Here is an 8,871-nt window from a genome sequence, read left to right as displayed (position 1 = left end):
TTAGGAGTGAATAATATTGAGGGAAAAGTATAGGAGCCCAAGATGCCTTTAGATATTAAGTGGCTGCACATGAGTTCATAGAGTCCTTCAAGAGATCTCTAGGAGAGCAGGATCACTACACATGAATGTGTGGGTAGTGCTCGCACCAGTGGAACCTCGAGCAATGGTCATAGTATTGTTGCTTCACATGAGCAGCACGTGAGAAGAATATCCTTATAGCAGAGGATATTACACACGCGTAGAGCAAGTGGCACAGGCCAGTGGCACCTTGAGAAATGGTGGTGGTAGAATTTTTGTTTCACATGAGTAGCACAACCTTATAGTAGCAGAGGATCTTACATGTGCAATGTAGGTGGCATGGGCTGGTGGCACCTCAAGAGATGGTGGTGGTAGTAGTGCTTCTTCACATGAGCAGTGTGTCCTTAGTAGAGGATCTTACATGTGTAGAGTAAGGAGCACGAATCATATAGCTAATTTTACAAATTATAGGTTTATAGATAGAGACATCAATAGCATGACATCGAGAGAGGGAGTAGGCTATATCTTCTTATGGGACTCATGAGCCCTTACTACAACACCACTAGCCCACAATGCTACCTTTGAGGAAAACCTACCCACATAGATTTGACAATATTGCATAGCCTCCTTGACGTGCACAGGCCCTCAATGTGGACATCAAAAACCACTGGAGAGACGATCATATTGATTAGGTGCCTGCTGCAAAATTTAATCCCCCCCACATGCTTGAAAATTTTCACTAAAATAGACTTTGTTTGATTAGTGAAGTAGCACCCAATATGAATTTTTGAAGTCTCCTAGTGCTTTGAGAGGTCTTGAAAAAGATCTCTCTTCCCCATACAATCATACTGAAACATTGTCCGTTTGGTGATGAAACTTTACAAACATGTGTGGAGGTCTTGCACGTGTTTTCAAAGTTTCATCACCATCAGACGATGTTTGAGTGGTCAAGTATAGTGGACATTGTGTATTTTTCTAGGCTTTATACGCTTGAGAGGCCTTGAAAAATCTCTCTTCCCCACACTATCATACCCAACCATCATCCACCATTGGTGGCCAAACTTTGCAAGCATGTGGACCCCCTCAATATGCTTGTAAAGATTCATTAGCAGCATGGACGATGTTTGATTGGTCAAATAGAGCACCTAGTGTACATTTTTCAAGTCTCCTAGTGATCAAAAGGCCTTGAAAAGTCCTTTTGAGCAGTAGCAAGTATTACTACAAGATTTGCACTGCTTTTTAAGTAGTAGCAAGTATTACTACAAGGTTTGTAGTACATGAAAAGCACTACAAAATCTATAGTAGTACTTGTTGCTAGTGTCTTTAAATAAGCAGCATAGAGGTGCCCTATCTTAATGTTATAAACAAGTCCAAACTACTTTAAGAGTATTTTATAGTTCTGTGACCATAATAGGGAAACTCACATGTCATCGATAGTCACTCCACACCTCTTTATTACAAGAAGACACTTCATAATATTAAAATGAGGTTCTTTTTAAATCCCACTTTAATACTCAAAGATTTTATGAAGAAGCACAACAACACAAAGCAACTATAGACGTGCTTGATAGACACGCGAAATAGCGGGCGTGTCTATAGGCGTTGCTTGAATAGAGAAATTACGGGCGCGTCTAACAGCGCCCGTAATTATAGGCATTGCTTGAATAGAGAAATTACGGGCGCATCTAACAGCGCGTGTATTTGCGCGTGTATTGATGCGTCTACACTAAGAATCTAACACTGTGTCTAATAGCATGTCTATTTGCACGTGTATTAGGGTGTCTATTAGTGCGTCTACACTGAGAATCAGATGCGTATTTAGATGCAAAACAGAGAATACAAAAAGTGAGATTTTGGTGTAGGTTGGTAAATGTACATTACTGCTTTCCAAACATTGCCCACGATTACCAAAGTACATAATTTTAACAAAAACATCAATGCTTTTTTGCAAACCCACATATACAAAAATTAAGTGAGGTGAGGAGAATGAGACAATATGTAAAATAGTTTTGTGAATATCAATGATGGGCTACGGTTCAATATCATCCTCAATGAGATCAACCCTTGCCAAACTATGTACTTCAAAATCCAAACAAGTGTTTAGATCTACAAATACATTCAACCCACTACTACTTGTGCTACTCATGTGCTCATCGAAATCAGCATCACCAATGGTAGGCTCGTCCTCACAGGTAATGGCCTCAATATCTGTATCTCCTACCTCATGATCATCCTCCTCTCTCGTATCACGGTCATCATCACACCTCCATGGCCATGATCATCCTTCATACGCTCCATATTCGTAAATGTACTATACATCACTTTGGAACGTGGCATAATAGGTATGACATGCCACCATCTATTATTATCCACCATTGGTTGATAGACAACCTAATTCAAACACAAATACAATCATGTTATTTTCTTTGCATCGAAGGTATCAAATATTTAAAAGTGAGTATTTTTATGTGTGTACAGTACCTGTTCACATTGTTGCGGTAGTACTAGTGTGTCCTTCTTACTTTGCCAAAACTTTGTGGAGTCAATAGTTACAAAGCCACTTGCATGGCGTCTGATTGTTGCATTAGGGCCTCTTTCCACCACGTCCTTAAACCACTTTACATCCAAAACATACACAAAGAAGCGTCGAAAGTCAAGCTTAATAATATCTTGGATTATGCCACAATAATCATCCATGGCTCCATTGGCTCCCTCAAAGCTAGCAATGACGCCGCAATCTTGTGTGTTTCTCTTATCATCAATCCGTGTTGTGTTCGAAAATGCTTGCCCTCACACCATATAGCATTGAACATAGTGCACTACACCAAGAGAAAATCAATTAAATAAGCAATCTAAATTATTGAAAGCTCCTAACTTATGCATAACATTCTATATACCGACCTTGCTCATGCATCCCCTAGCATACTCCCATTCTTTCATTGTGATATGCATCCCCTCGTCTTTCTCTGCTTCCTCCATTTCTTCAAGTAGCCAATCCACATGAATATCCTTTGGAAGTGCTCTTAGATACTGAGGGTATGATACACGAGATCCGTGGTGTGTACAAAAGAGGGCCCTTTCTTCTTGTCCTATCTTGTCACCCATCTTTTCATCACATCACTATTAAGCACGCAATAGAGATTGATATTATTAAGCAACTCCGTGTCTATTACTTTGTTGCGTCCTTTTCCTTGAGGCACAATAGAGGTCATCATATAAATACTCTGTAAGTGCCTCATATAAACTTAAAGATATCCCATTACTTGTGTGCAACAATGTCACAAATCGATTGTGTACATGGCCATCTCCGTTATTGCTCAAATAAGTAAGGCATACAATTAGGTGACACTGATTCAATACATCTATGCTTTCATCCACCATAAGTGAGTAAAATGGACTGTCAATAATTTTTGACTTGATCTTATCATGAAAGTATGCATAACAATCTTCTAAAAATAAATGGGATGATGAAGCTGATAAATATGTAGCATAGCTTTGTTGAGTGAGAACATTTGGCATTTAAAAAAACCCAACTCCTCAGCATTCTTTTGAAAGTTAGATAAAGGCTTGTCTCTAATAGCCATGAAGTACATGACTTGAAGACGTACCTTTACCCTTGCAACCTTCTTATCTACCTCCGCTTGATCCATATTCTGTAGATGAATATTTACAGGCATGGTTGATCTTCTTTCCTTTTCAACCCACAAGAACTTTTCTTTTTCATGATCCTTTGGCTTCTCATGCACCTCTAATGAAGGCATTTGAAGCACCGTACTACCAACTGTAGCAAACACATTACTCATCTTAAAGAGAGTACATATACGACAATGTATTCTTTCTTTTCGATTTTCATCATGCAATGCATAGCTCCATGGAAATTATACTTTCCAATGCTCTTTATAAGATTTATGGCCTTTAATCTTCTTTGCAGCATTTCCTTGATGATTCAATACAACATCTTCATGAGTAGCGTATTGCTCTCTCACCTCTAGTTGATATGCAAAAGATCGAGGCAAGTTACAGAGTAAGGTTATGCATCAACTAGAGCTCTATGATGAGCTCTAGTTGGTGCAAAAGATTGAGGCAAGCTAGAGAATAAGGTTATGCCTAATGGTAGGAAAATGTGTTATGCCAAAGAGTGTGGCATGAGCTTACTATTCCAAAAGGTCAATGGATTGACTCAATGGAAGTGAGCTTCACTGCATCAAACCACTCTCCCAAAGTGGAGGTATTTGTGTGTCATTTTAATTCCCACTCAAACAATTTAAAGAATCATCGTAATCGCTTCCTATGACAAGCCACCTTTGACATGGCTGGTTTCTTAAGGCTGTCAGGTGCAAGGTGTCAGAAAAATGAATGATACAAAGATTGTGTGGTAGCCCAAATCTTTCCAACCACACATCTGGGTCCTTTCCATTCAATAGTGTCATTCCTTTCTCAGTAGTACACAACTACTATTCTCCCTTATTATACATTTGTACAAAATTTTGCTTAGGCTTAAAGAACTTGATAGTGCACTATGTGACTCTTATAAGGGTTCCTTTCAGAGATGTTGGCCCAAAGAGTGCTAACAACACTCTTGAAGTGTCGTTTGCTTGTGATAGTTTTCCCTCTAATATCAGCATTCACAATATCCACAAGTACAATGCTGATCCACGGCTGGATTTTTTTAGCAGTCACGTGATGGGTTTTTGTACAATAATGGGTTGTGTTTCTTTACGATCGCGGTACGTGTTTTTGAAGTCACTAGAGTCTAGACTTATCGTTTATATATCTATATTTATATATATCTATATCTATCTATATATATATATATATATATATATATATATATATATATATATATATATATATGTATGTATGTATGTATGTATGTATGTATGTATACCATCAGTCCAACGTTTGCATTTATATATAAAAATATATATCATCATTGATTCTGAATGGATTATTGGCGACATGTTTAGGCTGAGAATTATGACAGAGGAAACCTCCAAGAGCCAGTTATTCTCATCAATCATGTTTTTTGATTGATTATGGTATACTGATTCTCATGCTACAAGGCTTGGAGAGGCTACCCACTTTGGTTTGTGTGTGTATTTGGTGTCTACATATTACTGTCTCCATAGAAAATAGCAAAATGTATTCTCTACAGTGAGAAGGTTGAGTGATGGGAAAATGGATGGGTACAAAGGATATTTTGTGATGAATGGATTATGGGTTAACTAGCAAATGATTTTCTTGTATAGCAGCACACCCATCGCCCCTCCCACATTCTCTAGCTATCGTGGTCCTCAGTAAGGAGACGTTTACTAGTGTTGAGAAGATGTGATGGCTCCCCAATCACATTCCATGCTCCAATGGATAATACGTCATGCTTAAATGGATATTCGAACCTTTCACCGGCCTTATCCAGAGAGAACTATAGGCTTGCATGGTGGGGTACGTATTTATCATCTGCTGCTAGCAGTTCTACAAAATGTGTCGCAAACAAGATGTAGCTTGGATCGATTTGGGCGGCCTTATCACCATCTCGCACATTCCAAAGAGGTACTTACACTTTCTCTACATTTCTATCTATCTATCTTGGGAAACTCCATATTATCACTTGATTATTTGTGTAGGTTTCCATAGCTACTAGTGATGACACCATTTTGTATCACGAACGAGTGAGACACTCACTCAAGAGCTACAGGAGGTGAGAGTTGAGATCTGCATTGAGAGTAAGCCTACTACACAGACGCATCGAGGGTGAGATATTGACATCCACTTGGTACTCTCTCTCCGTGGTTGAAAAAAGTATAATTAAGGTCTAAACTTATAAATTTATTAAGTTGTACTTAATTAGAGAGAGAGAATATTCAAAATTTTATATGCTTTACTTTTTGAGTAGGTAGTTCATGAGATGGAGACAAAGCTTTAGTAGGCCAAGGCAAAGGTGGAGAGTATTAGAGCCGAGAAAGAGCAGAATAGAATTATGAAGAGGATTGCCCAACATGGGTTGCAGAAGTTAATTTTCCATGTTTGAGAGTTTTGTAGGTCCTTTGATGTGACAGTGCCTTACCTGCCTTTATATCCACGGCCTCTTTATGAACATTTTTTGATGACCTTTCTACATGCATCGTTGTTTCTTCATGTAGCTTATTGCGCTCTATGTCTTGAGGTTATGTTGATGACCTTTCTACATGCATCGTTGTTTCTTCATGTAGCTTATTGCGCTCTATGCCTTGAGGATATGGATACAACTGGTGGAGATATGCTCTTGAGTGTGGACATTTTTTCCATTTGTCCTATATCACTCAGCAGATAGTACATTTCTTAGCATGTCCTTGTTACCGAAGCACGAGTAAATGATATACATAGTTCTTGGTCTTGATGGCCTCTACCCAGGCTTTTCTTATGTTGATACTACGATTGACAGGCCTCCCCTCATCTAGTGACTTAGGAGTGAATAATATTGAGGGAAAAGTATAGGAGCCCAAGATGCCTTTAGATATTAAGTGGCTGCACATGAGTTCATAGAGTCCTTCAAGAGATCTCTAGGAGAGCAGGATCACTACACATGAATGTGTGGGTAGTGCTCGCACCAGTGGAACCTCGAGCAATGGTCATAGTATTGTTGCTTCACATGAGCAGCACGTGAGAAGAATATCCTTATAGCAGAGGATATTACACACGCGTAGAGCAAGTGGCACAGGCCAGTGGCACCTTGAGAAATGGTGGTGGTAGAATTTTTGTTTCACATGAGTAGCACAACCTTATAGTAGCAGAGGATCTTACATGTGCAATGTAGGTGGCATGGGCTAGTGGCACCTCAAGAGATGGTGGTGGTAGTAGTGCTTCTTCACATGAGCAGTGTGTCCTTAGTAGAGGATCTTACATGTGTAGAGTAAGGAGCACGAATCATATAGCTAATTTTACAAATTGTAGGTTTATAGATAGAGACATCAATAGCATGACATCGAGAGAGGGAGTAGGCTATATCTTCTTATGGGACTCATGACCCCTTACTACAACACCACTAGCCCACAATGCTACCTTTGAGGAAAACCTACCCACATAGATTTGACAATATTGCATAGCCTCCTTGACGTGCACAGGCCCTCAATGTGGACATCAAAAACCACTGGAGAGACGATCATATTGATTAGGTGCCTGCTGCAAAATTTAATCCCCCCCACATGCTTGAAAATTTTCACTAAAATAGACTTTGTTTGATTAGTGAAGTAGCACCCAATATGAATTTTTGAAGTCTCCTAGTGCTTTGAGAGGTCTTGAAAAAGATCTCTCTTCCCCATACAATCATACTGAAACATTGTCCGTTTGGTGATGAAACTTTACAAACATGTGTGGAGGTCTTGCACGTGTTTTCAAAGTTTCATCACCATCAGACGATGTTTGAGTGGTCAAGTATAGTGGACATTGTGTATTTTTCTAGGCTTTATACGCTTGAGAGGCCTTGAAAAATCTCTCTTCCCCACACTATCATACCCAACCATCATCCACCATTGGTGGCCAAACTTTGCAAGCATGTGGACCCCCTCAATATGCTTGTAAAGATTCATTAGCAGCATGGACGATGTTTGATTGGTCAAATAGAGCACCTAGTGTACATTTTTCAAGTCTCCTAGTGATCAAAAGGCCTTGAAAAGTCCTTTTGAGCAGTAGCAAGTATTACTACAAGATTTGCACTGCTTTTTAAGTAGTAGCAAGTATTACTACAAGGTTTGTAGTACATGAAAAGCACTACAAAATCTATAGTAGTACTTGTTGCTAGTGTCTCTAAATAAGCAGCATAGAGGTGCCCTATCTTAATGTTATAAACAAGTCCAAACTACTTTAAGAGTATTTTATAGTTCTGTGACCATAATAGGGAAACTCACATGTCATCGATAGTAACTCCACACCTCTTTATTACAAGAAGATACTTCATAATATTAAAATGAGGTTCTTTTTAAATCCCACTTTAATACTCAAAGATTTTATGAAGAAGCACAACAACACAAAGCAACTATAGACGCGCTTGATAGACACGCGAAATAGCGGGCGTGTCTATAGGCGTTGCTTGAATAGAGAAATTACGGGCGCGTCTAACAGCGCCCGTAATTATAGGCATTGCTTGAATAGAGAAATTACGGGCGCATCTAACAGCGCGTGTATTTGCGCGTGTATTGATGCGTCTACACTAAGAATCTAACACTGTGTCTAATAGCGTGTCTATTTGCGCGTGTATTAGCGTGTCTATTAGTGCGTCTACACTGAGAATCAGATGCGTATTTAGCTGCAAAACAGAGAATACAAAAAGTGAGATTTTGGTGTAGGTTGGTAAATGTACATTACTGCTTTCCAAACATTGCCCACGATTACCAAAGTACATAATTTTAACAAAAACATCAATGCTTTTTTGCAAACCCACATATACAAAAATTAAGTGAGGTGAGGAGAATGAGACAATATGTAAAATAGTTTTGTGAATATCAATGATGGGCTACGGTTCAATATCATCCTCAATGAGATCAACCCTTGCCAAACTATGTACTTCAAAATCCAAACAAGTGTTTAGATCTACAAATACATTCAACCCACTACTACTTGTGCTACTCATGTGCTCATCGAAATCAGCATCACCAATGGTAGGCTCGTCCTCACAGGTAATGGCCTCAATATCTGTATCTCCTACCTCATGATCATCCTCCTCTCTCGTATCACGGTCATCATCACACCTCCATGGCCATGATCATCCTTCATACGCTCCATATTCGTAAATGTACTATACATCACTTTGGAACGTGGCATAATAGGTATGACATGCCACCATCTATTATTATCCACCATTGGTTGATAGACAACCTA

The sequence above is a fragment of the Cibotium barometz genome, chromosome 44, assembly GCF_041138505.1.
Source record: "Cibotium barometz isolate CiBa-2024 chromosome 44, ASM4113850v1, whole genome shotgun sequence".
NCBI lineage: Eukaryota > Viridiplantae > Streptophyta > Polypodiopsida > Cyatheales > Cibotiaceae > Cibotium > Cibotium barometz.
This window is presented reverse-complemented; position numbering follows the sequence as displayed.